The sequence below is a fragment of the Lissotriton vulgaris genome, chromosome 6 (genome assembly GCF_964263255.1).
Source record: "Lissotriton vulgaris chromosome 6, aLisVul1.2, whole genome shotgun sequence".
Classification (NCBI taxonomy): Eukaryota; Metazoa; Chordata; class Amphibia; order Caudata; family Salamandridae; genus Lissotriton; species Lissotriton vulgaris.
This window is the reverse complement of record NC_141694.1, coordinates 1,076,385,681-1,076,413,128: the sequence shown is the minus strand read 5'-3', so window position 1 is coordinate 1,076,413,128 and position 27,448 is coordinate 1,076,385,681.

The following is a 27,448-nucleotide window of genomic DNA, read 5'->3' as shown; positions in this document are numbered from 1 at the left end:
CTTCGTCATTTTTAGGGCAATTTCCAAAATCACTCCGCACGAGCTCTGCAGCTAGGCCCTAACTCCCCTCTGCCACCATGGATTTGCTTCAAACCTCTTGCAATCAAATGTATCCATACCCAGGAGATCTCCCAGACCCCGAAACCCACCCACAAACACCAGGAAGCCCCACAAACAGGCCCTTGAAAACGCTACATTGAGCGAAATGTCAGAAAAAGTAAAAACTTTTTCCTCATGGATTTGGTCCAAACCAGTTTTATCCGGTATTAGACCTTCCCAGCAATGGCCACAGATCCGTCAACCCAGGCGAAAACAAGTAGAAGACCCCCAAACAGCCAAAAAGCAACAGTACAAAAATGGGGACGTAGTAATTTTCAGGGCAATTTCCAAAATCACTCCGCGCGCGCTCTGCAGCTGGGCCCTAACTCCCCTCTGCCACCATGGATGTGCTTCAAACCTCTTGCAATCAAATGTATCCATACCCAGCAGTGCTCCCAGACCCCAAAACCCACCCACAAACACCTGGAACCCCCCCAAAGAGCACCTCAAAGACAAGCAAGTCAGCAAAAACGCAAAAAAAATTCGCCTCCGATTTGGTCCAAACCAGTTTTATCCGGTATTAGACCTTCCCAGCAATGGCCACAGAGCCGTCAACCCAGGCGAAAACAAGTAGAAGACCCCCAAACAGCCAAAAAGCAAAAGTACAAAAATGGGGACTTCGTCATTTTCAGGGCAATTTCCCAAATCACTCCGCGCGCCCTATGCAGCTAGGCCCTAACTCCCCTCTGCCACCATGGATTTGCTTCAAACCTCTTGCAATCAAATGTATCCATACCCAGGAGATCTCCCAGACCCAGAAACCCACCCACAAACACCAGGAAGCCCCCCAAACAGGCCCTCGAAAACGCTACATTGAGCGAAATGTCAGAAAAAGTAAAAACTTTTTCCTCATGGATTTGGTCCAAACCAGTTTTATCCGGTATTAGACCTTCCCAGCAATGGCCACAGATCCGTCAACCCTGGCGAAAACAAGTAGAAGACCCCCAAACAGCCAAAAAGCAACAGTACAAAAATGGGGACTTAGTCATTTTCAGGGCAATTTCCAAAATCACTCCGCGCGCGCTCTGCAGCTAGGCCCTAACTCCCCCCTGCCACCATGGATTTGCTTCAAACCTCTTGCAATCCAATGTATCCATACCCAGGAGATCTCCCAGAACCCGAAACGAACCCACAAACACCAGGAAGCCCCACAAACAGGCCCTTGCAAACGCTACATTGAGCGAAATGTCAGAAAAAGCAAAAACTTTTTCCTCATGGATTTGGTCCAAACCAGTTTTATCCGGTATTAGACCTTCCCAGCAATGGCCACAGAGCCGTCAACCCAGGCGAAAACAAGTAGAAGACCCCCAAACAGCCAAAAAGCAAAAGTACAAAAATGGGGACATCGTCATTTTCAGGGCAATTTCCAAAATCACTCCGCGTGGGCTCTGCAGCTAGGCCCTAACTCCCCTCTGCCACCATGGATTTGCTTCAAACCTCTTGCAATCAAATGTATCCATACCCAGGAGATCTCCCAGACCCCGAAACCCACCCACAAACACCAGGAAGCCCCACAAACAGGCCCTTGAAAATGCTACATTGAGCGAAATGTCAGAAAAAGCAAAAACTTTTTCCTCATGGATTTGGTCCAAACCAGTTTTATCCGGTATTAGACCTTCCCAGCAATGGCCACAGAGCCGTCAACCCAGGCGAAAACAAGTAGAAGACCCCCAAACAGCCAAAAAGCAAAAGTACAAAAATGGGGACTTCGTCATTTTTAGGGCAATTTCCATAATCACTCCGCACGAGCTCTGCAGCTAGGCCCTAACTCCCCTCTGCCACCATGGATTTGCTTCAAACCTCTTGCAATCAAATGTATCCATACCCAGCAGTGCTCTCAGACCCCGAAACCCACCCACAAACACCAGGAAGCCCCCCAAACAGGCCCCTGAAAACATGATAGTGAGCAAAAATGCAAAAATGTTTTCAAGTCTGATTTTGTCCAAACCAGTTGTATCCGGTATTAGACCTTCCCAGCAATGCCCCAAGACCCGCCAACCTACCCGCAAAAAGCACAACACCCCCAAACAGCCAAAAAGCAAAAATGGAAAATCTCATACTTACAATATTTTTCGGCCTTCTGTCCAAACGTGCTGTGCAGCTAGATAATAACTCCCGTTTTCCACCATGGATTTCCTGAAAAGCAAATGCAATCAAAATTAGACTGTGCCAGCAGTGCTCCCAGACCCCAAAACCCACCCACAAATACCCGGAACCCCCCAAAGAGCACCTCAAAGACAAGCAAGTCAGCAAAAATGCAAAAAAAAATTCGCCTCCGATTTGGTCCTAACCAGTTTTATCCGGTATTAGACCTTCCCAGCAATGGCCACAGATCCATCAACCCAGGCGAAAACAAGTAGAAGACCCCCAAACAGCCAAAAAGCAACAGTACAAAAATGGGGACTTCGTAATTTTCAGGGCAATTTCCAAAATCACTCCGCGCGCGCTCTGCAGCTGGGCCCTAACTCCCCTCTGCCACCATGGATGTGCTTCAAACCTCTTGCAATCAAATGTATCCATACCCAGCAGTGCTCCCAGACCCTGAAACCCACCCACAAACACCAGGAAGCCCCCCCAAACAGGCCCCCAAAAACATGATAGTGAGCAAAAAGGCAAAAACGTTTTTAAGTCTGATTTTGTCCAAACCAGTTTTATCCGGTATTAGACCTTCCCAGCAATGCCCCAAGACCCGCCAACCTACCCGCAAAAAAGCACAGCACCCCCAAACAGCCAAAAAGCAAAAATGGAAAATCTCATACTTACAATATTTTTCGGCCTTCTGTCCAAACGTGCTGTGCAGCTAGGTAATAACTCCCGTTTTCCACCATGGATTTCCTGAAAAGCAAATGCAATCAAAATTAGACTGTGCCAGCAGTGCTCCCAGACCCCAAAACCCACCCACAAATACCCGGAACCCCCCAAAGAGCACCTCAAAGACAAGCAAGTCAGCAAAAATGCCAAAAGAAATTTGCCTCCGATTTGGTCCTAACCAGTTTTATCCGGTATTAGACCTTCCCAGCAATGGCCACAGAGCCGTCAACCAAGGCGAAAACAAGTAGAAGACCCCCAAACAGCCAAAAAGCAAAAGTACAAAAATGGGGACTTCGTCATTTTCAGGGCAATTTCCAAAATCACTCCGCGCGCCCTATGCAGCTAGGCCCTAACTCCCCTCTGCCACCATGGATTTGCTTCAAACCTCTTGCAATCAAATGTATCCATACCCAGGAGATCTCCCAGACCCAGAAACCCACCCACAAACACCAGGAAGCCCCCCAAACAGGCCCTCGAAAACGCTACATTGAGCGAAATGTCAGAAAAAGTAAACACTTTTTCCTCATGGATTTGGTCCAAACCAGTTTTATCCGGTATTAGACCTTCCCAGCAATGGCCACAGATCCGTCAACCCAGGCGAAAACAAGTAGAAGACCCCCAAACAGCCAAAAAGCAACAGTACAAAAATGGGGACTTAGTAATTTTCAGGGCAATTTCCAAAATCACTCCGCGCGCGCTCTGCAGCTGGGCCCTAACTCCCCTCTGCCACCATGGATTTGCTTCAAACCTCTTGCAATCAAATGTATCCATACCCAGCAGTGCTCCCAGACCCTGAAACCCACCCACAAACACCAGGAAGCCCCCCCAAACAGGCCCCCGAAAACATGATAGTGAGCAAAAAGGCAAAAACCTTTTTAAGTCTGATTTTGTCCAAACCAGTTTTATCCGGTATTAGACCTTCCCAGCAATGCCCCAAGACCCGCCAACCTACCCGCAAAAAAGCACAGCACCCCCAAACAGCCAAAAAGCAAAAATGGAAAATCTCATACTTACAATATTTTTCGGGCTTCTGTCCAAACGCGCTGTGCAGCTAGGTCATAACTCCCGTTTTCCACCATGGATTTCCTGAAAAGCAAATGCAATCAAAATTAGACTGTGCCAGCAGTGCTCCCAGACCCCAAAACCCACCCACAAACCCCCGGAACCCCCCCAAAGAGCACCTCAAAGACAAGCAAGTCAGCAAAAATGCAAAGAAAATTCGCCTCCAATTTGGTCCAAACCAGTTTTATCCGGTATTAGACCTTCCCAGCAATGGCCACAGAGCCGTCAACCCAGGCGAAAACAAGTAGCAGACCCCCAAACAGCCAAAAAGCAAAAGTACAAAAATGGGGACTTCGTCATTTTCAGGGCAATTTCCAAAATCACTCCGCGCGCGCTCTGCAGCTAGGCCCTAACTCCCCTCTGCCACCATGGATTTGCTTCAAACCTCTTGCAATCAAATGTATCCATACCCAGGAGATCTCCCAGACCCCGAAACCCACCCACAAACACCAGGAAGCCCCACAAACAGGCCCTTGAAAACGCTACATTGAGCAAAATGTCAGAAAAAGCAAAAACTTTTTCCTCATGGATTTGGTCCAAACCAGTTTTATCCGGTATTAGACCTTCCCAGCAATGGCCACAGAGCCGTCAACCCAGGCGAAAACAAGTAGAAGACCCCCAAACAGCCAAAAAGCAAAAGTACAAAAATGGGGACGTCGTCATTTTTAGGGCAATTTCCAAAATCACGCCGCACGAGCTCTGCAGCTAGGCCCTAACTCCCCTCTGCCACCATGGATTTGCTTCAAACCTCTTGCAATCAAATGTATCCATACCCAGCAGTGCTCTCAGACCCCGAAACCCACCCACAAACACCAGGAAGGCCCCCCAAACAGGCCCCCGAAAACATGATAGTGGGCAAAAATGCAAAAATGTTTTCAAGTCTGATTTTGTCCAAACCAGTTGTATCCGGTATTAGACCTTCCCAGCAATGCCCCAAGACCCGCCAACCTACCCGCAAAAAGCACAACACCCCCAAACAGCCAAAAAGCAAAAATGGAAAATCTCATACTTACAATATTTTTCGGCCTTCTGTCCAAACGTGCTGTGCAGCTAGGTAATAACTCCCGTTTTCCACCATGGATTTCCTGAAAAGCAAATGCAATCAAAATTAGACTGTGCCAGCAGTGCTCCCAGACCCCAAAACCCACCCACAAATACCCGGAACCCCCCAAAGAGCACCTCAAAGACAAGCAAGTCAGCGAAAATGCCAAAAAAATTCACCTCCGATTTGGTCCTAACCAGTTTTATCCGGTATTAGACCTTCCCAGCAATGGCCACAGAGCCGTCAACCCAGGCGAAAACAAGTAGAAGACCCCCAAACAGCCAAAAAGCAAAAGTACAAAAATGGGGACTTCGTCATTTTCAGGGCAATACCCAAAATCACTCCGCGCGCCCTATGCAGCTAGGCCCTAACTCCCCTCTGCCACCATGGATTTGCTTCAAACCTCTTGCAATCAAATGTATCCATACCCAGGAGATCTCCCAGACCCAGAAACCCACCCACAAACACCAGGAAGCCCCCCAAACAGGCCCTCGAAAACGCTACATTGAGCGAAATGTCAGAAAAAGTAAAAACTTTTTCCTCATGGATTTGGTCCAAACCAGTTTTATCCGGTATTAGACCTTCCCAGCAATGGCCACAGATCCGTCAACCCAGGCGAAAACAAGTAGAAGACCCCCAAACAGCCAAAAAGCAACAGTACAAAAATGGGGACTTAGTCATTTTCAGGGCAATTTCCAAAATCACTCCGCGCGCGCTCTGCAGCTGGGCCCTAACTCCCCTCTGCCACCATGGATTTGCTTCAAACCTCTTGCAATCAAATGTATCCATACCCAGCAGTGCTCCCAGACCCTGAAACCCACCCACAAACACCAGGAAGCCCCCCCAAACAGGCCCCCGAAAACATGATAGTGAGCAAAAAGGCAAAAACGTTTTTAAGTCTGATTTTGTCCAAACCAGTTTTATCCGGTATTAGACCTTCCCAGCAATGCCCCAAGACCCGCCAACCTACCCGCAAAAAAGCACAGCACCCCCAAACAGCCAAAAAGCAAAAATGGAAAATCTCATACTTACAATATTTTTCGGCCTTCTGTCCAAACGCGCTGTGCAGCTAGGTCATAACTCCCGTTTTCCACCATGGATTTCCTGAAAAGCAAATGCAATCAAAATTAGACTGTGCCAGCAGTGCTCCCAGACCCCAAAACCCACAAACAAACACCCGGAACCCCCCCAAAGAGCACCTCAAAGACAAGCAAGTCAGCAAAAACGCAAAGAAAATTCGCCTCCGATTTGGTCCAAACCAGTTTTATCCGGTATTAGACCTTCCCAGCAATGGCCACAGAGCCGTCAACCCAGGCGAAAACAAGTAGAAGACCCCCAAACAGCCAAAAATCAAAAGTACAAAAATGGGGACTTCGTCATTTTCAGGGCAATTTCCAAAATCACTCCGCGCGCGCTCTGCAGCTAGGCCCTAACTCCCCTCTGCCACCATGGATTTGCTTCAAACCTCTTGCAATCAAATGTATCCATACCCAGGAGATCTCCCAGACCCCGAAACCCACCCACAAACACCAGGAAGCCCCACAAACAGGCCCTTGAAAACGCTACATTGAGCGAAATGTCAGAAAAAGCAAAAACTTTTTCCTCATGGATTTGGTCCAAACCAGTTTTATCCGGTATTAGACCTTCCCAGCAATGGCCACAGAGCCGTCAACCCAGGCGAAAACAAGTAGAAGACCCCCAAACTGCCAAAAAGCAAAAGTACAAAAATGGGGACTTAGTCATTTTCAGGGCAATTTCCAAAATCACTCCGCGTGCGCTCTGCAGCTAGGCCCTAACTCCCCTCTGCCACCATGGATTTGCTTCAAACCTCTTGCAATCAAATGTATCCATACCCAGCAGTGCTCCCAGACACTGAAACCCACCCACAAACACCAGGAAGCCCCCCCAAACAGGCCCCCAAAAACATGATAGTGAGCAAAAAGGCAAAAACGTTTTTAAGTCTGATTTTATCCAAACCAGTTGTATCCGGTATTAGACCTTCCCAGCAATGCCCCAAGACCCGCCAACCTACCCGCAAAAAAGCACAGCACCCCCAAACAGCCAAAAAGCAAAAATGGAAAATCTCATACTTACAATATTTTTCGGCCTTCTGTCCAAACGCGCTGTGCAGCTAGGTCATAACTCCCGTTTTCCACCATGGATTTCCTGAAAAGCAAATGCAATCAAAATTAGACTGTGCCAGCAGTGCTCCCAGACCCCAAAACCCACCCACAAACACCCGGAACCCCCCCAAAGAGCACCTCAAAGACAAGCAAGTCAGCAAAAACGCAAAAAAATTTGCCTCCGATTTGGTCCAAACCAGTTTTATCCGGTATTAGACCTTCCTAGCAATGGCCACAGAGCCGTCAACCCAGGCGAAAACAAGTAGAAGACCCCCAAACAGCCAAAGAGCAACAGTACAAAAATGGGGACTTAGTCATTTTAAGGGCAATTTCCAAAATCACTCCGCGCGCGCTCTGCAGCTGGGCCCTAACTCCCCTCTGCCACCATGGATTTGCTTCAAACCTCTTGCAATCAAATGTATCCATACCCAGCAGTGCTCCCAGACCCTGAAACCCACCCACAAACACCAGGAAGCACCCCCAAACAGGCCCCCGAAAACATGATAGTGAGCAAAAAGGCAAAAACGTTTTTAAGTCTGATTTTGTCCAAACCAGTTTTATCCGGTATTAGACCTTCCCAGCAATGCCCCAAGACCCGCCAACCTACCCGCAAAAAAGCACAGCACCCCCAAACAGCCAAAAAGCAAAAATGGAAAATCTCATACTTACAATATTTTTCGGCCTTCTGTCCAAACGCGCTGTGCAGCTAGGTCATAACTCCCGTTTTCCACCATGGATTTCCTGAAAAGCAAATGCAATCAAAATTAGACTGTGCCAGCAGTGCTCCCAGACCCCAAAACCCACCCACAAACACCCGGAACCCCCCCAAAGAGCACCTCAAAGACAAGCAAGTCAGCAAAAACGCAAAAAAATTTGCCTCCGATTTGGTCCAAACCAGTTTTATCCGGTATTAGACCTTCCTAGCAATGGCCACAGAGCCGTCAACCCAGGCGAAAACAAGTAGAAGACCCCCAAACAGCCAAAAAGCAAAAGTACAAAAATGGGGACTTCGTCATTTTCAGGGCAATTTCCAAAATCACTCCGCGCGCGCTCTGCAGCTAGGCCCTAACTCCCCTCTGCCACCATGGATTTGCTTCAAACCTCTTGCAATCAAATGTATCCATACCCAGGAGATCTCCCAGACCCCGAAACCCACCCACAAACACCAGGAAGCCCCACAAACAGGCCCTTGAAAACGCTACATTGAGCGAAATGTCAGAAAAAGCAAAAACTTTTTCCTCATGGATTTGGTCCAAACCAGTTTTATCCGGTATTAGACCTTCCCAGCAATGGCCACAGATCCGTCAACCCAGGCGAAAACAAGTAGAAGACCCCCAAACAGCCAAAGAGCAACAGTACAAAAATGGGGACTTAGTCATTTTAAGGGCAATTTCCAAAATCACTCCGCGCGCGCTCTGCAGCTGGGCCCTAACTCCTCTCTGCCACCATGGATTTGCTTCAAACCTCTTGCAATCAAATGTATCCATACCCAGCAGTGCTCCCAGACCCTGAAACCCACCCACAAACACCAGGAAGCACCCCCAAACAGGCCCCCGAAAACATGATAGTGAGCAAAAAGGCAAAAACGTTTTAAGTCTGATTTTGTCCAAACCAGTTTTATCCGGTATTAGACCTTCCCAGCAATGCCCCAAGACCCGCCAACCTACCCGCAAAAAAGCACAGCACCCCCAAACAGCCAAAAAGCAAAAATGGAAAATCTCATACTTACAATATTTTTCGGCCTTCTGTCCAAACGCGCTGTGCAGCTAGGTCATAACTCCCGTTTTCCACCATGGATTTCCTGAAAAGCAAATGCAATCAAAATTAGACTGTGCCAGCAGTGCTCCCAGACCCCAAAACCCACCCACAAACACCCGGAACCCCCCCAAAGAGCACCTCAAAGACAAGCAAGTCAGCAAAAACGCAAAAAAAATTCGCCTCCGATTTGGTCCAAACCAGTTTTATCCGGTATTAGACCTTCCCAGCAATGGCCACAGAGCCGTCAACCCAGGTGAAAACAAGTAGAAGACCCCCAAACAGCCAAAAAGCAAAAGTACAAAAATGGGGACTTCGTCATTTTCAGGGCAATTTCCAAAATCACTCCGCGCGCCCTATGCAGCTAGGCCCTAACTCCCCTCTGCCACCATGGATTTGCTTCAACCCTCTTGCAATCAAATGTATCCATACCCAGGAGATCTCCCAGACCCAGAAACCCACCCACAAACACCAGGAAGCCCCCCAAACAGGCCCTCGAAAACGCTACATTGAGCGAAATGTCAGAAAAAGTAAAAACTTTTTCCTCATGGATTTGGTCCAAACCAGTTTTATCCGGTATTAGACCTTCCCAGCAATGGCCACAGATCCGTCAACCCAGGCGAAAACAAGTAGAAGACCCCCAAACAGCCAAAAAGCAACAGTACAAAAATGGGGACGTAGTAATTTTCAGGGCAATTTCCAAAATCACTCCGCGCGCGCTCTGCAGCTGGGCCCTAACTCCCCTCTGCCACCATGGATGTGCTTCAAACCTCTTGCAATCAAATGTATCCATACCCAGCAGTGCTCCCAGACCCCAAAACCCACCCACAAACACCTGGAACCCCCCCAAAGAGCACCTCAAAGACAAGCAAGTCAGCAAAAACGCAAAAAAAATTTGCCTCCGATTTGGTCCAAACCAGTTTTATCCGGTATTAGACCTTCCCAGCAATGGCCACAGAGCCGTCAACCCAGGCGAAAACAAGTAGAAGACCCCCAAACAGCCAAAAAGCAAAAGTACAAAAATGGGGACTTCGTCATTTTCAGGGCAATTTCCCAAATCACTCCGCGCGCCCTATGCAGCTAGGCCCTAACTCCCCTCTGCCACCATGGATTTGCTTCAAACCTCTTGCAATCAAATGTATCCATACCCAGGAGATCTCCCAGACCCAGAAACCCACCCACAAACACCAGGAAGCCCCCCAAACAGGCCCTCGAAAACGCTACATTGAGCGAAATGTCAGAAAAAGTAAAAACTTTTTCCTCATGGATTTGGTCCAAACCAGTTTTATCCGGTATTAGACCTTCCCAGCAATGGCCACAGATCCGTCAACTCTGGCGAAAACAAGTAGAAGACCCCCAAACAGCCAAAAAGCAACAGTACAAAAATGGGGACTTAGTCATTTTCAGGGCAATTTCCAAAATCACTCCGCGCGCGCTCTGCAGCTAGGCCCTAACTCCCCCCTGCCACCATGGATTTGCTTCAAACCTCTTGCAATCCAATGTATCCATACCCAGGAGATCTCCCAGACCCCGAAACGAACCCACAAACACCAGGAAGCCCCACAAACAGGCCCTTGCAAACGCTACATTGAGCGAAATGTCAGAAAAAGCAAAAACTTTTTCCTCATGGATTTGGTCCAAACCAGTTTTATCCGGTATTAGACCTTCCCAGCAATGGCCACAGAGCCGTCAACCCAGGCGAAAACAAGTAGAAGACCCCCAAACAGCCAAAAAGCAAAAGTACAAAAATGGGGACATCGTCATTTTCAGGGCAATTTCCAAAATCACTCCGCGCGGGCTCTGCAGCTAGGCCCTAACTCCCCTCTGCCACCATGGATTTGCTTCAAACCTCTTGCAATCAAATGTATCCATACCCAGGAGATCTCCCAGACCCCGAAACCCACCCACAAACACCAGGAAGCCCCACAAACAGGCCCTTGAAAATGCTACATTGAGCGAAATGTCAGAAAAAGCAAAAACTTTTTCCTCATGGATTTGGTCCAAACCAGTTTTATCCGGTATTAGACCTTCCCAGCAATGGCCACAGAGCCGTCAACCCAGGCGAAAACAAGTAGAAGACCCCCAAACAGCCAAAAAGCAAAAGTACAAAAATGGGGACTTCGTCATTTTTAGGGCAATTTCCATAATCACTCCGCACGAGCTCTGCAGCTAGGCCCTAACTCCCCTCTGCCACCATGGATTTGCTTCAAACCTCTTGCAATCAAATGTATCCATACCCAGCAGTGCTCTCAGACCCCGAAACCCACCCACAAACACCAGGAAGCCCCCCAAACAGGCCCCTGAAAACATGATAGTGAGCAAAAATGCAAAAATGTTTTCAAGTCTGATTTTGTCCAAACCAGTTGTATCCGGTATTAGACCTTCCCAGCAATGCCCCAAGACCCGCCAACCTACCCGCAAAAAGCACAACACCCCCAAACAGCCAAAAAGCAAAAATGGAAAATCTCATACTTACAATATTTTTCGGCCTTCTGTCCAAACGTGCTGTGCAGCTAGGTAATAACTCCCGTTTTCCACCATGGATTTCCTGAAAAGCAAATGCAATCAAAATTAGACTGTGCCAGCAGTGCTCCCAGACCCCAAAACCCACCCACAAATACCCGGAACCCCCCAAAGAGCACCTCAAAGACAAGCAAGTCAGCAAAAATGCAAAAAAAAATTCGCCTCCGATTTGGTCCTAACCAGTTTTATCCGGTATTAGACCTTCCCAGCAATGGCCACAGATCCATCAACCCAGGCGAAAACAAGTAGAAGACCCCCAAACAGCCAAAAAGCAACAGTACAAAAATGGGGACTTCGTAATTTTCAGGGCAATTTCCAAAATCACTCCGCGCACGCTCTGCAGCTGGGCCCTAACTCCCCTCTGCCACCATGGATTTGCTTCAAACCTCTTGCAATCAAATGTATCCATACCCAGCAGTGCTCCCAGACCCTGAAACCCACCCACAAACACCAGGAAGCCCCCCAAACAGGCCCCCCGAAAACATGATAGTGAGCAAAAAGGCAAAAACCTTTTTAAGTCTGATTTTGTCCAAACCAGTTTTATCGGGTATTAGACCTTCCCAGCAATGCCCCAAGACCCGCCAACCTACCCGCAAAAAAGCACAGCACCCCCAAACAGCCAAAAAGCAAAAATGGAAAATCTCATACTTACAATATTTTTCGGCCTTCTGTCCAAACGCGCTGTGCAGCTAGGTCATAACTCCCGTTTTCCACCATGGATTTCCTGAAAAGCAAATGCAATCAAAATTAGACTGTGCCAGCAGTGCTCCCAGACCCCAAAACCCACCCACAAACCCCCGGGACCCCCCCAAAGAGCACCTCAAAGACAAGCAAGTCAGCAAAAATGCAAAGAAAATTCGCCTCCGATTTGGTCCAAACCAGTTTTATCCGGTATTAGACCTTCCCAGCAATGGCCACAGAGCCGTCAACCCAGGCGAAAACAAGTAGAAGACCCCCAAATAGCCAAAAAGCAAAAGTACAAAAATGGGGACTTCGTCATTTTCAGGGCAATTTCCAAAATCACTCCGCGCGCGCTCTGCAGCTAGGCCCTAACTCCCCTCTGCCACCATGGATTTGCTTCAAACCTCTTGCAATCAAATGTATCCATACCCAGGAGATCTCCCAGACCCCGAAACCCACCCACAAACACCAGGAAGCCCCACAAACAGGCCCTTGAAAACGCTACATTGAGCGAAATGTCAGAAAAAGCTAAAACTTTTTCCTCGTGGATTTGGTCCAAACCAGTTTAATCCGGTATTAGACCTTCCCAGCAATTGCCACAGATCCGTCAACCCAGGCGAAAACAAGTAGAAGACCACTAAACAGCCAAAAAGCAACAGTACAAAAATGGGGACTTAGTCATTTTCAGGGCAATTTCCAAAATCACTCCGTGCGCGCTCTGCAGCTGGGCCCTAACTCCCCTCTGCCACCATGGATTTGCTTCAAACCTCTTGCAATCAAATGTATGTCAAATGTGGAGAAGTGTGGCTCAATGGTTAGAGCTGCAGACCCTGATGCAGAGGTCTAGCCCGGGACCAGGGTTCAATTCCCCGCCTCGGCGGGTCTTGGGCTCAAAATTCCACGGACCTGATAATTCTCGCCTCGGTGCCTATTCCAATCACGGAGTCCCACTCTGCAACTCTGGGCAATAGCTTGCTTAATCTCCACAATGGCCCCCACAACGCTAAGAATGCCTGGCCTCCACCTTGGGGGTGCCCAGGAGTGGACGCCTCACAGGGAAAGCCAGGATGGGTTCCACAGCGGTATTCGTACAAGCGCCTTGAGACCCTTGTGGGTGAGTAGTGCGCTATACAAGTATTAATTTACATTTACATTACAAATGTATCCATACCCAGCAGTGCTCTCAGACCCCGAAACCCACCCACAAACACCAGGAAGCCCCCCCAAACAGGCCCCCGAAAACATGATAGTGAGCAAAAATGCAAAAATGTTTTCAAGTCTGATTTTGTCCAAACCAGTTGTATCCGGTATTAGACCTTCCCAGCAATGCCCCAAGACCCGCCAACCTACCCGCAAAAAGCACAACACCCCCAAACAGCCAAAAAGCAAAAATGGAAAATCTCATACTTACAATATTTTTCGGCCTTCTGTCCAAACGTGCTGTGCAGCTAGGTCATAACTCCCGTTTTCCACCATGGATTTCCTGAAAAGCAAATGCAATCAAAATTAGACTGTGCCAGCAGTGCTCCGAGACCCCAAAACCCACCCACAAATACCCGGAACCCCCCAAAGAGCACCTCAAAGACAAGCAAGTCAGCAAAAATGCAAAAAAAAATTCGCCTCCGATTTGGTCCTAACCAGTTTTATCCGGTATTAGACTGTAGCAGGGTTTCCGTTCTCCCACAGAACTGTGCACAGAGATCTAGAACCTGGGTGAGTTAGGGTGACCCAAAACTCACCTTTGTTTCAGAAATCCCCTTACCAAGCTAGCTACAGTGTCTCATAGGTAGTAATAACTTCCCAATGACTTAGACAATCCAGAACATGAACTTAGGGTACCTCAGGTATCGTGGAACACATGAACACTCTTTCGTTATATAATCATTACAAACCGAAACTGGGAGGCAAAGAACACACGTGCAAGTTTGAAATGTTTATTTTTCAATGCAACATTCTCAAACGCAGTATCTTGTATAATATCAACATACATATTATAAAAATCAGAGTTAGCAGCATAGTCAGTAATCCATAATAAGCAAAAGGTGATAGCATGTTATGATGCAAAATCTATAGAATTCTGTATCACCTACATTTCGCGCACCCTATTCAGTATATTATATTATATCTAAGAAGGTCTCATTTGGGTTCTAGCAGGGCGGGCCCATACCTCTAATTCTCAGTAGGAGTAGATCACATCAACAGCTACCAGCTCTCTGCATGCGAAGCATCAAGTGTGTTGATTCATTCTCTGTAACTCTATCTTAAACCAGCGTAGAGCCCAATGTTGGCAGCAACATTATTTGTGTTATGTCTAATGTGGTGCGAGGATCAGGCCTTCAGAAACCTTGTGTTAGGTTATTCTTAGAGGGTGTAGTTCTCAGTGTGCAGACAGTTGTACCAAGTGTACCAAGCACGACTGATATCAGAGCAATAACATATTATTCTCAAATAAATCACATCTTTCGTCTAGGTTGAAAGCTACAATAACAATTAGGTGTCGTGTGCAAACTGAAGCTGAAAGAATATATGGCGTTTAAACATTTAATAAGCTCATGCTAACTTAACACAACATATAGAAACGTAGTAACCATATGACACCCCCCCAATGATCCGAGGACGGTTAAAAAAGGGAGAAAATATAAGCCAATACTCTATGAGAGGCAAAACATGAAAGCAGAGTTCAATGATATTGAGCCAAGCTAAATGTATGTAAATGTATATAAGTTTTTAATAACAAAAATATGTATGAATGCCTATAGTGGCCACACAAAAATATAAAAATTCGAACTTAAGGCCTACTCCCAGTTCATAGGCCTAGAACATATGAAAGTCGAATGTTCGTAATAAAAAAGGCACCATTCAGAATTACTAAAAAGTCACGTGCCATAATAATTAAAGTCTTCAAAGTCACTCATGGGTTGAATGAATATGCAAAATAGGTAGCTACAGCTTCCAACATGAAATCACTGTCATCATCCGAAAACAGTTCAGCCATCCAATTAAGCAATGGGAAAGAACATACGTGCTCCTCCAACACCGATTCCTCTAGCAACATCAGAGGACAACTCAGTGGGTTCTCGAGAACGCTATGTGCCAGAAAGTCATGCCCCGCTGCGAATATGTCCCACTGACCCATTAGTCCATGCATCGCTGCCAAAGCCATAACCCTTTCGCCAGAACAAACCAACTCGTGAGCAACTACGGGGCTCATCAGCTGATCAAAATTGACGTCAGGAGAAGTCGATAAGCAGAGACACAAATCAATGGCCCAGTCGAAATCACAGCTCAGACAATGAAACACAGGCTGGACACATGTGAAATAGGAAAATCGAAACGATAATCCAAACGCTGTGCTTAAAGTCGCAAGCGGTAAGGAGCCATAGTATTCAAGCATCCGGTTGCGAAACTGCATCAGTAGGGGCTGAGCGTTTCCTTGCGCAGGATGGGCATCCATGTTTTATAAAGCAAAATATCACCAGAACTCCTGCAGCCAAAGCCAGCAAAACAGGGAATCCGCCAAACAGGTTTGCGAATATAGAATGAAACACCGCAGGGATAATACCAAATACTTTTTCAAACGTAGTCACGAGACCACTGCTCACTAATTTAAAAAAATTTGCTAGGCCTGTCGTGGAGGAGGCATTGAAGATCTGATGAACCAGCTCGCAGAAATGAAACGGCAAATCAGTATTTAAAAGTGCCTGCACCTCTGTGCGTGTGTTAGCTATGTGAAGGACATAAGTTTCTCGGGCTGAACTCAGGGCCACTTCTTTCTGAGACAATAGTGCTCTTATTCGGCTCAAACCATTGAACTTCGCTCCCAAGGTTGGTATTCGGGGCCAAATAGAAACATCTGCACTCCCATGCGTGGGTGGATATAATACATTCTTGCAACACACCACGCGTTCTGATACAGTAACTACATATGCGATACCGACCATTAACCCACAACACAGTTCGTTATTCAAAAGTAAATAACTACCGTTTGACAATAAAGTGAATGTGGGAACTATTGCAGGAACTGGCGTGCCTTTCAAAACACAGGCTAAGTTAGGCTTGTCCTGATTACAAGAACCATGCAACTGGATGTGTCTGCATATTAGTGAGCGGTCAGGCGACTGTGTACATTCCTCACCATTCAGATTCACTTCATTTCCCTCCTTAAGACATCTATATGTGTACGGTAAGGACCATGTCTCATGGAGGAAAGCACTTCCTAATGGTTCATATCGCCCTATAGCAATATATCGCATACAATTTGTAAATTTATACATAGCAAAAGGCAAGGTAATAATACCATGTATAAGCCATGCAGCAGCAGTAACCTCAGCCACAGAGAAAGGCAAAGATTCTAACTTCTCAATGTGTAACATAGAAAATGATGCATCTCGCATGGAAAGCATGCGCTGCTTGTCAGTCAAATTAAACGGGGCAAATAATGATGAGACGTTCATATAACTCCAAGGCACTCGACCAGACTTCAGAGTCTGTAGTGTCCAGGCAAACTGCATAACAGAACGCAATTGATTTTGACCATGATATAATACTGACACTTCATCATGCACAATGTCAACAACAGAAGAAACAATATTGTTTAATGTATAAATTCGGGAAGAAAGCGTGTTAATACTGTTATCGACCACTGCAAGTACCTTTTCCAAATTTGCTTGGTCAATTGCCCTTAAGCGCTTAGCAGCCTCAATTTGAGACACTTTCCAAATTTCATTGTAAACAGCATAAATCCACAGTTTAGATCTACCCTTAGCCGGGCCTTTTATGAAATCATTTAAATCCACATTTTCAGTTAATTGAGACAGATGTAGTTTAACTGCAGCTAACGTGGAATGTTGCAACCAATTCTGACACAGTTTCCCCACAGAGTAAGTGGTGACAGTATAATCAGTTTCAAAACGGGGATCTGGTCGTACTTGTGTGAACCCTTCAGCCAACCCCAGGAATCGACGTTGGCAAGAATCAGAACTCTTTTGCCACAACAGCCAACCTTTTGGATCCAAAGTGGATATGTTAAAGGACGAATTGTGTAACAGAGACTGTATCTCATTAATAGACAAATCTGAAAAATTACCCCATCCTGAATATTCTTCTAATTCGGGGATAATTGGTGTATTTAATTTTTTAGAAGTAGCCAATCCAAAGCATGTTGTTTGGGAAACAGTAGAATTTAGAAACAACATGTGATTCGGGATGAGACATGCACGGTGCAAAGCCTCAGTGCCTTGTACCTGCCAATCTTTGGTACCCCAAACCGATTTAAGGTCAATTATTCCTTTCCAGAACTCGTAGCCATCTAAAGCCAATCTGTCTAGAAAGGACTTCGAATACAGCAACTTTGTATCGGTAAGTCTAACTTTGGACATGGACTTTTCTGTCATTTTGAAATAAAAGGACTCAGGATTTGATTGATTGAAATCTGTAAAATATTTGTATCTTTTCAGAAATGTACTGGAGCTCCCAATTAAAGGAGCTGGGCAGTGTTCCCATTGCGTGTAATTTACAATAACTCTCCTGGAATTTGTCTTATGGAGAAAATGATTACCATAATGTTGGAAGCAAAACAAATCACCATAATTTATAGAATCTAAATATAAGTCTTCAACATCAAAAGCCGCATAGTATTTCAAATCAGAAAATAATGCCTCTACGGCCTGAACATCCCAATCATCAGAACGTATATCTTGTTTAATAACATCTCCCATGTTTACTCTAAGCACATTAGGAACATTAATCACTTCAGTGGGCCCATGTATTTGAAATCTAACCGCATCCCACACAATCCCATCAAGGACAGGCCAAGCAGTAATGTTAACTGTATTTAAGTTTCGTTTCAGTCTGTGCGCTGAATGTGAAGAGGAAAGAGGGGCTAATGTTCCATTAAGGTACCGAATTCCTGTTCTTTCTTTAACGTAGTGACCATCGATCAGGCGGAAAAAATAAAACACAAAACCAATTGACATAAAAAGGTAAAATGAAAATAGAAGCAACCAAATGTATGTCCAAGGGGGAATTAAAAAATGTTTTTTAAACAACGTGTCACATCTTGCAATAGTTGAGGGTTTCTTTGAAGGTTCCGAAACAGAGTCAAAAGAGAATCTGGACTGGTCGGCCAAACGAGTCTGTAAATCAGGCATTGATAAATCAGCAGGATAGGTGTAGGTCAGCTCATTAATGTTAGTAACAGGAACAGTATTTAATAAAGGACTGGATATGGCAGGCATCTCGAGGGATACCTCCTGTTCTGCACCAGATGTAATAGCCAGCACAGAGTGCCTCACCATGGAAGGACAGGATACAGCCGGTGTCATGCTATGAAGAATCGGCCACCCTGTGTGTCTTGACATTGTCAATAGAAATAAATCTGTTTTCCTTACGACCTGGAAGTGGTGGTAAAATGACTGTTCTTGTGCCCTTCACTCCAAGAACTCGAACCGGTGCACGATATGAGGGACCAAACTCTTTCTTGTTATCGATCTTCTCTCGAACCAGTTCTCCAACTTGGGGTAGCCAGCCAACTACCGGGATCTGCAGCGCATCATCCGATGTGGAGGGCAAATGTTCCTTTGCAAGACTGTCTCTGGTCTTTTGTAGATTCTGTAAAACATTGCAATGTTCATCTACGTCAAAGGCCGTGGCCTGGGCCTTGCAGTCTAGCCCATCGAGGTCAGGGACATACATCTTGATACCAAAGAGCATTTCGTACGGGGTCCGCCCACCCAGAGACCTTCTAGGGAGATTATTAAGCGCACGCTGCACGCCTATGAGGTGGGCTAACCAGTTTCTGCCAGTGCCTATAACTCGAGCTGTCAAAGATTGCTTTAAGTCGCGGTTCATTCGTTCAACTACACTATTGCCCTCGGGCCTGTAGGGACTCGAAAACTTGACTTGGACCCCCAACGAAACCATAGCATCCTTATACGCCTTAGAGGCGAAAGCCGGACCCTGATCCGAATGGAAGGTACCACAGGCAAAAATTCCCACAAAGACTCGCAAATCCTTAATGACAGTCCGTGAATCAGCGCTCCAATGTGGCCATACCCACACAAAGCGTGTGCATGAATCAACTGCTACTAAGATGTACTTGTATGCAGTATCAGAAGAAAATGGACCGCAGTGATCTAAATAAACGCATCCAAGCGGTTTATTCGAGATGTACAACTGTGTCTGAGGCGGACGCGCAGCAGTTGAAGGCTTAATCTGCTGGCAAATGTCACATTGAAGGACATAATCGCGCGTCTGTTTGTACAGTCCCCGCCACCAGAACCTTTGTTGTAGCTGAGTTACAGTGGCTGAGACGCCCGCATGCGCAGACGCCACACCTTCATGAGCCGCTGTAATCAAAGTAGCCCTGCGATCCGAGTTGGGAACTAGACGTTCACCAACATCAGGGATTTTCACATAAGGAACCTTATCGGGACTTAAGTGGTATGTGTATTTAGCAGGGAACCCCGCAGGATATTTACTTCCCTTCTCTGTTGCAGCAACAGCTGCCAAGATGTCATCATCTATTTTGCTTTTGGACCTCGTGACTGCTGCAACTAAGTATTTTGATACCGCTGACTTCGCTGCTTCATCAGCAAGCGAATTGCCAACAGCGTGGACCCCCACGCGCCTATGACCGAGAGTATGAATCACAAACACGAGTGGCAACTTCTCTTTAAGTTCCGCCACTCGGACCCAGATCATTTTATGTTTTATTGTGCTACCTTTGGAATCACGAAACTCATTCTGAATCCAAAAGAATAAGTTTTCATTGTAAGACTGGACACAGTAGTAAGAGTCACTTACGATCAAAGTCGTCACACTTGGATCTGCGTACTCCAATGCAAGCATCAGCGCACGAAGCTCTGCTAATTGTGCGGTGCAGTCCCCAAGCGTCTGCGTGTGCACGACACTGGACTTGAACTCATCGTTCACCATGGCACCGACCACAATGGCGCAAGCGGAAACGTAGGCATGTTTAGAGCCATGCGCAACCTGCGCCGAACCATCAGTGTAAATGATGCAATGGAAATCCTCCAACGGCCGCATTGCTAAAGGAGCAGGATGAACAAATTCATACTGTAAATACTCCTGCGACCGTAAAGTGGCGTCAAAAATAAACGTGACATCTTGTGACGTCAAGGATGCAGCCCATTGAATCCACCGAGGGTGCAAAGCTTTGGAATTAGGTACACTGGCTTTCGTAACCGCCTCTAAGGCAGGACACGGGGTAACAACCAACATGCGCTTTCCTTGTGACAGGGCACGTTCCTTAAGAATTGCCATCTGTACAGCCGTTAAAACTTTCTCCACAGTGGAAAAACGCAATTCAGCCGATGTGTACAAGTGTGACTTGTAAGCTATAGGTACTGTATCTCCTTCATTAAAAGTCAGGTACGTGAACCCCACCGCCCCAGGGATAATTCTTATCACCAGGTTGGTCTGGTTATCACGAGTCTGTAAGTATTCAGAAGCGAGCAAATCAGCCTGCAAAGACTGCAGAATGGCTGAATGCTCAGGCAGCCAGCATGATTTGGAGAAAGATGGTTGTATCAAAGCATACAAAGGCTTGATACGCTGGGCATATTCTGGAATGTAAATTCTCCCGAAATTCAAAAATCCCAGCAAAGACTGTAATTTTTTCAGTGTTGTCGGAGAGCGCAATTGTGCGCATTTCTCTAGGAAGTGAGGGGCTAACCCTTTTCCCTCATTGTTAAGCTCGTAACCGAGAAACAACACTGTGTACTCTGCAATGTGCGACTTTGCAAAGTTAAACTTGTAACCAATGTCAGCAAAGTTACAAATTATGCTATTTACTCGACACAGATGCTCGTCTGTGAGATAAATGTCATCCACATACGAACAAGCAACCGGGTCGATGCCCTCCAGAAGAGAGACAATGCGGGCGGAGAATACTCCAGGACTGTTCTTATAGCCCATTGGGAGACGCCGAAACATTTTTTGCACACCGCCGCATGTAAAACTGGTCCATTGGGAACTTAGACCGTCTAATCTATGTGCATAAAAACCATTGGAAATGTCGAGCGTGGTTTTGAACCGTTTACGCTCAAGACTATTCACTAAAGCAGAGCCATGAGTATTCTGTACTGCGCAGTTACGGCAATGCGAGTTTAAATGCCTATAATCCAAAACCAAACGATATGAGCCGTCCGGCTTGTTTACAGTAAAAAGGGGGTTATTCATCGGTGACACACACGTTTCAATTACACCTTGATATTCCAATTGTTCAAGGATAGCCGCGACTGAAGCTTTGGCTTCACGCCGTATGGGATATTGAGGTTGAGGCTGAGGCTGAGACCGTAAAGGAATCTCGTGGCTTGGAGACAATTTATCCCAGCCACACTGATTGCGGTACACAGCCGGCGCAAGCGCCAGAGCCCACTCTTCTGCAAAATGCAGCGCTTCCACTCTCGGTACAGTGTGCGCGAAACTGGGTAGGATTACCTCCTTCCCTCGCGGAGCTGCGAGAACAAAAGGTGGGGGCCAGTCAGCCTCCGAAAGCAAAATGTCATACGTAGACGAGAGATTTTCCCAAAATACCCCTTTTACAGTTCGCTGCATGTCACCTTCAATTAACAGGACAATTTCAAAAAGACGTTCAGGGGGAGCAACATGCGTATCAGCAGTTTCAATCACAACATAAGTATCAGTCGCTGTCACCTTCAACAGTGGACGGAGGGCCTCTCTCACTATGGTAATCTCCGCCGCGCTGTCCAGCAAGGTCAGAGCCCATGTCAGATTCCGAAGCCGCGTTCTCACTATCTGGGGCATAAAGATGCGCTGTCAGGGCGGCGACTTTCTTCGTGGCAAACTGTGGTCTCTTGGGCGTAGAGCCTTCCTGCTGCTCTCCACCGTTACGCGGGCGGGGCTGACCACGTCCTTGTTGGCCACCCCGGCCCCTGCCGCCCACTCCACCACCGGTTGACGGAGCCGATGAGTCCTGAAAGGAACGAGGAGAGCGTTGGTCAGAAGCCTGAAACCTCTCAGGCGATTTAATCATCGCGCGGTCGCGCAAATCATAAACACGATCCGACTGCGCAGGCAACGGAGACGCAGGAGCAGAAACCTGTGTTTGTTGTTGTTGTTGCTTACCCTGATTCTGCTTTTTAGGCCAATTTTGTTTCTTGGACTTTTGTTGACCACTAGTTTCCGATGTCTGACCCTGGGGCTGCTTTTTCTCTTTATCAGGAAAAGCCTTAAGCCCCTTCGCATTGCGGCCAACCGTTTTATAAGCAGCCACAATGATCCTTGCCAACTGACGGGGTCTCTCGGCCTCGGGAATCAACGCCAAAGCGTTAGCAACCTGAAAGTTCACTGCATCTCCCTTGACATTTGCAAGGATCAGATCGCAAAACTACATCAAAGGAGCCACACAGGCGCATACCCAATTCGACCGCCGACTCCGGTCCGTGTTCATCCTGAACACGTTTAAGGACCGCACCCAGATTGGTCACAGACGGGGTGCCGTAGCACCTCGAATAGACCGCTGCAAAAGTCTTACCCCAGGTCTCACAGTCAACAAGCTCAGGTGCCAAATCTTTCGGTAAACTTAGTGTAAGAATCCGGTGCTTATCACCGGGATTCGTATTAGGAAACACAGCTTCAAGCTGGCCGAATTTCTCTGCAAGCCAGAACGGAAAATCATCCTTGTCCTGCGGCTTTTTGCCCATCACGGAATTCACCATGACAGGGTTGATTTTCAAACCAGCCTGTTCTGCACGAAGCTGTGCGCCCCTAGGGGCTACGTCCTGAACATTACGGCTAGTGTAATGAACAAGCGCTCTAATCACTTCCACTGCGACTTCATGAAGTTGCCGCAGATCAGCTATGCCACAAGTGGCTCGATTAGGGTGAGGGGTGAATCCGGCCAAAGCGGGCCAAGGTGTGCCCGGAATGGACAAAGGACCCAACCTCGGAGCGGTTAAAGCGTGCGGTAGGGCGCCACCAAACCAAACTCCATGCTGCCAAGCGTCAATAGGAACCTCCAGTGCTCTGTACGGAGCATACGCAGCCGGTACAGCCATAGCCATCCCTCCCTTCAAGTCCAACTACCAACCACTGGCCATGGGGGTTCCGCAAGGGTCCTCGCTGAGCCCCACGTTGTTCAATCTTTACGTGAGACCGCTGGCTGATGTCGCTAGGCAGTGGGGCCTTACTTTGGTCTCATATGCCGACGACACTCAGCTGGCGGTTACTCTCAGCGGGGATGCGGAGATTGAGGCCCCCAGGTTTCAGTCCGGACTGAAGGCAGTGGCTAGCTGGCTGATAGGCAACTGCCTTCAGCTAAACGCCACTAAAACAGAGGTGATGGTCGTCGGGAAGGGAGTGGAGCTGTGGGGTGACCACTGGTGGCCCTCAGAGTTGGGACCTACTCCGATCCCGGTATCGGAAGTGAAAAATCTGGGGGTATGGCTGGATGCGGGCCTCTCCTTTGTAGGCCATACTAAAAGAACCGCGGCCTGTTGTTTTGGTCTCCTGAGGGGCTTGAGACCTGTTCTCAAGTTCTTTGATGCCCCGACCAGGCAGCTGGTGATCCAGGCTACTATCATCTCTCGCCTGGATTACGCAAGCTCTCTCCTGGCTGGGGCTAACCAGGCTGAACTAACCCGCTTACAACGGGTTCAGAATGCTGCGGCGAGGGCGATTGTTGGCTTGCCCAGATTCTGCTCAGTGACAGGTGTCCTTCGCTCCCTACACTGGCTTCCGGTTAGGAAGCATATCCTCTTCAAGGTTTTGTGCCTTGCTTTTAAAATCTTGAGAGGCACAGGCCCGGAAATCCTGTCGAGTTGTCTGTCTTTTTATGTCCCTGCCCGTAGCCTCCGCTCTCAGGGTCTGGCCCTTGCGGTGGTTCCCAGATTCAGGCTTAGCCGCATGGGAGGCCGCTCGTTTAGGGTAATGGCTGCGTCAGCATGGAACTCCTTGCCTGTTGAAATCCGCTTGCTGGAGGACCTTCTGACCTTTCGGAGGGCTATAAAAACCTTCTTGTTTTAGCTGTTTCTTAGTTTTTGTTTTTAGCCTCTTGTTGTGTTACGTGCTACCTTGTCTCTGCGCCAGGACGCTCCTTGGCTGGAGTATCTGTGCGCACAATAAATAGTCGTAACATAACATAACATAACATAACATAGCAGTGTAGTTGTGGAAAACACCAGAATTAGCGTTCACTGCCGGAAATGTCACCCACGAATAAAACAGTTCGTTCGGGTAGGCATGTTCCGCACTCACCACTAGAACAACAGCCAAGCCCTCCATAGGTACATTATAAGCCCGCAAATGGTCACGCACCGCAATGCGACTATGCGGCGGGATGTACACGGCTTGTGCCATGTCAGCACAGGAAAGTGAAAAAACAAAGATTACTTTGTAGCACAACTGGGTAGTAATTCAATGAAACCGTTTTTAGATAGATTCAAGCTTGAAAAAGACCTATTTCAAAAATAGGTAGGTTTGTCCGACACTTCCGTTTTCCGGAAACGGGAATGAAGTGGTTAAGGTTTGAATGATATACTACTCGAGTGTCATGATATAAGGCCAACAACGTATGGGCGCCATGTAGCAGGGTTTCCGTTCTCCCACAGAACTGTGCACAGAGATCTAGAACCTGGGTGAGTTAGGGTGACCCAAAACTCACCTTTGTTTCAGAAATCCCCTTACCAAGCTAGCTACAGTGTCTCATCGGTAGTAATAACTTCCCAATGACTTAGACAATCCAGAACATGAACTTAGGGTACCTCAGGTATCGTGGAACACATGAACACTCTTTCGTAATATAATCATTACAAACCGAAACTGGGAGGCAAAGAACACACGTGCAAGTTTGAAATGTTTATTTTTCAATGCAACATTCTCAAACGCAGTATCTTGTATAATATCAACATACATATTATAAAAATCAGAGTTAGCAGCATAGTCACTAATCCATAATAAGCAAAAGGTGATAGCATGTTATGATGCAAAATCTATAGAATTCTGTATCACCTATATTTCGCGCACCCTATTCAGTATATTATATTATATCTAAGAAGGTCTCATTTGGGTTGTAGCAGGGCGGGCCCATACCTCTAATTCTCAGTAGGAGTAGATCACATCAACAGCTACCAGCACTCTGCATGCGAAGCATCAAGTGTGTTGATTCATTCCCTGTAACTCTATCTTAAACCCGCGTAGAGCCCAATGTTGGCAGCAACATTATTTGTGTTATGTCTAATGTGGTGCGAGGATCAGGCCTTCAGCAACCTTGTGTTAGGTTATTCTTAGAGGGTGCAGTTCTCAGTGTGCAGACAGTTGTACCAAGTGTACCAAGCACGACTGATATCAGAGCAATAACATATTATTCTCAAATAAATCACATCTTTCGTCTAGGTTGAAAGCTACAGAAAGCAAATGCAATCAAAATTAGACTGTGCCAGCAGTGCTCCCAGACCCCAAAACCCACCCACAAACACCCGGAACCCCCCCAAAGAGCACCTCAAAGACAAGCAAGTCAGCAAAAACGCAAAAAAAATTCGCCTCCGATTTGGTCCAAACCAGTTTTATCCGGTATTAGACTTTCCCAGCAATGGCCACAGAGCCGTCAACCCAGGCGAAAACAAGTAGAAGACCCCCAAACAGCCAAAAAGCAAAAGTACAAAATGGGGACTTCGTCATTTTCAGGGCAATTTCCAAAATCACTCCGCGCGCGCTCTGCAGCTAGGCCCTAACTCCCCTCTGCCACCATGGATTTGCTTCAAACCTCTTGCAATCAAATGTATCCATACCCAGGAGATCTCCTAGACCCCGAAACCCACCCAAAAACACCAGGAAGCCCCACAAACAGGCCCTTGAAAACGCTACATTGAGCGAAATGTTAGAAAAAGCAAAAACTTTTTCCTCGTGGATTTGGTCCAAACCAGTTTTATCCGGTATTAGACCTTCCCAGCAATGGCCACAGATCCGTCAACCCAGGTGAAAACAAGTAGAAGACCCCCAAACAGCCAAAAAGCAACAGTACAAAAATGGGGACTTAGTCATTTTCAGGGCAATTTCCAAAATCACTCCGCGCGCGCTCTGCAGCTAGGCCCTAACTCCCCTCTGCCACCATGGATTTGCTTCAAACCTCTTGCAATCAAATGTATCCATACCCAGGAGATCTCCCAGACCCCGAAACGAACCCACAAACACCAGGAAGCCCCACAAACAGGCCCTTGCAAACGCTACATTGAGTGAAATGTCAGAAAAAGCAAAAACTTTTTCCTCATGGATTTGGTCCAAACCAGTTTTATCCGGTATTAGACCTTCCCAGCAATGGCCACAGAGCCGTCAACCCAGGCGAAAACAAGTAGAAGACCCCCAAACAGCCAAAAAGCAAAAGTACAAAATGGGGACTTCGTCACTTTCAGGGCAATTTCCAAAATCACTGCGCGTGCGCTCTGCAGCTAGGCCCTAACTCCCCTCTGCCACCATGGATTTGCTTCAAACCTCTTGCAATCAAATGTATCCATACCCAGCAGTGCTCCCAGACCCTGAAACCCACCCACAAACACCAGGAAGCCCCCCCAAACAGGCCCCCAAAAACATGATAGTGAGCAAAAAGGCAAAAATGTTTTTAAGTCTGATTTTGTCCAAACCAGTTTTATCCGGTATTAGACCTTCCCAGCAATGCCCCAAGACCCGCCAACCTACCCGCAAAAAAGCACAGCACCCCCAAACAGCCAAAAAGCAAAAATGGAAAATCTCATACTTACAATATTTTTCGGCCTTCTGTCCAAACGCGCTGTGCAGCTAGGTCATAACTCCCGTTTTCCACCATGGATTTCCTGAAAAGCAAATGCAATCAAAATTAGACTGTGCCAGCAGTGCTCCCAGACCCCAAAACCCACCCACAAACACCCGGAACCCCCCCAAAGAGCACCTCAAAGACAAGCAAGTCAGCAAAAACGCAAAACAAATTCGCCTCCGATTTGGTCCAAACCAGTTTTATCCGGTATTAGACCTTCCCAGCAACGGCCACAGAGCCGTCAACCCAGGCGAAAACAAGTAGAAGACCCCCAAACAGCCAAAAAGCAAAAGTACAAAAATGGGGACTTCGTCATTTTCAGGGCAATTTCCAAAATCACTCCGCGCGCGCTCTGCAGCTAGGCCCTAACTCCCCTCTGCCACCATGGATTTGCTTCAAACCTCTTGCAATCAAATGTATCCATACCCAGGAGATCTCCCAGACCCCGAAACCCACCCACAAACACCAGGAAGCCCCACAAACAGGCCCTTGAAAACGCTACATTGAGCGAAATGTCAGAAAAAGCAAAAACTTTTTCCTCATGGATTTGGTCCAAACCAGTTTTATCTGATATTAGACCTT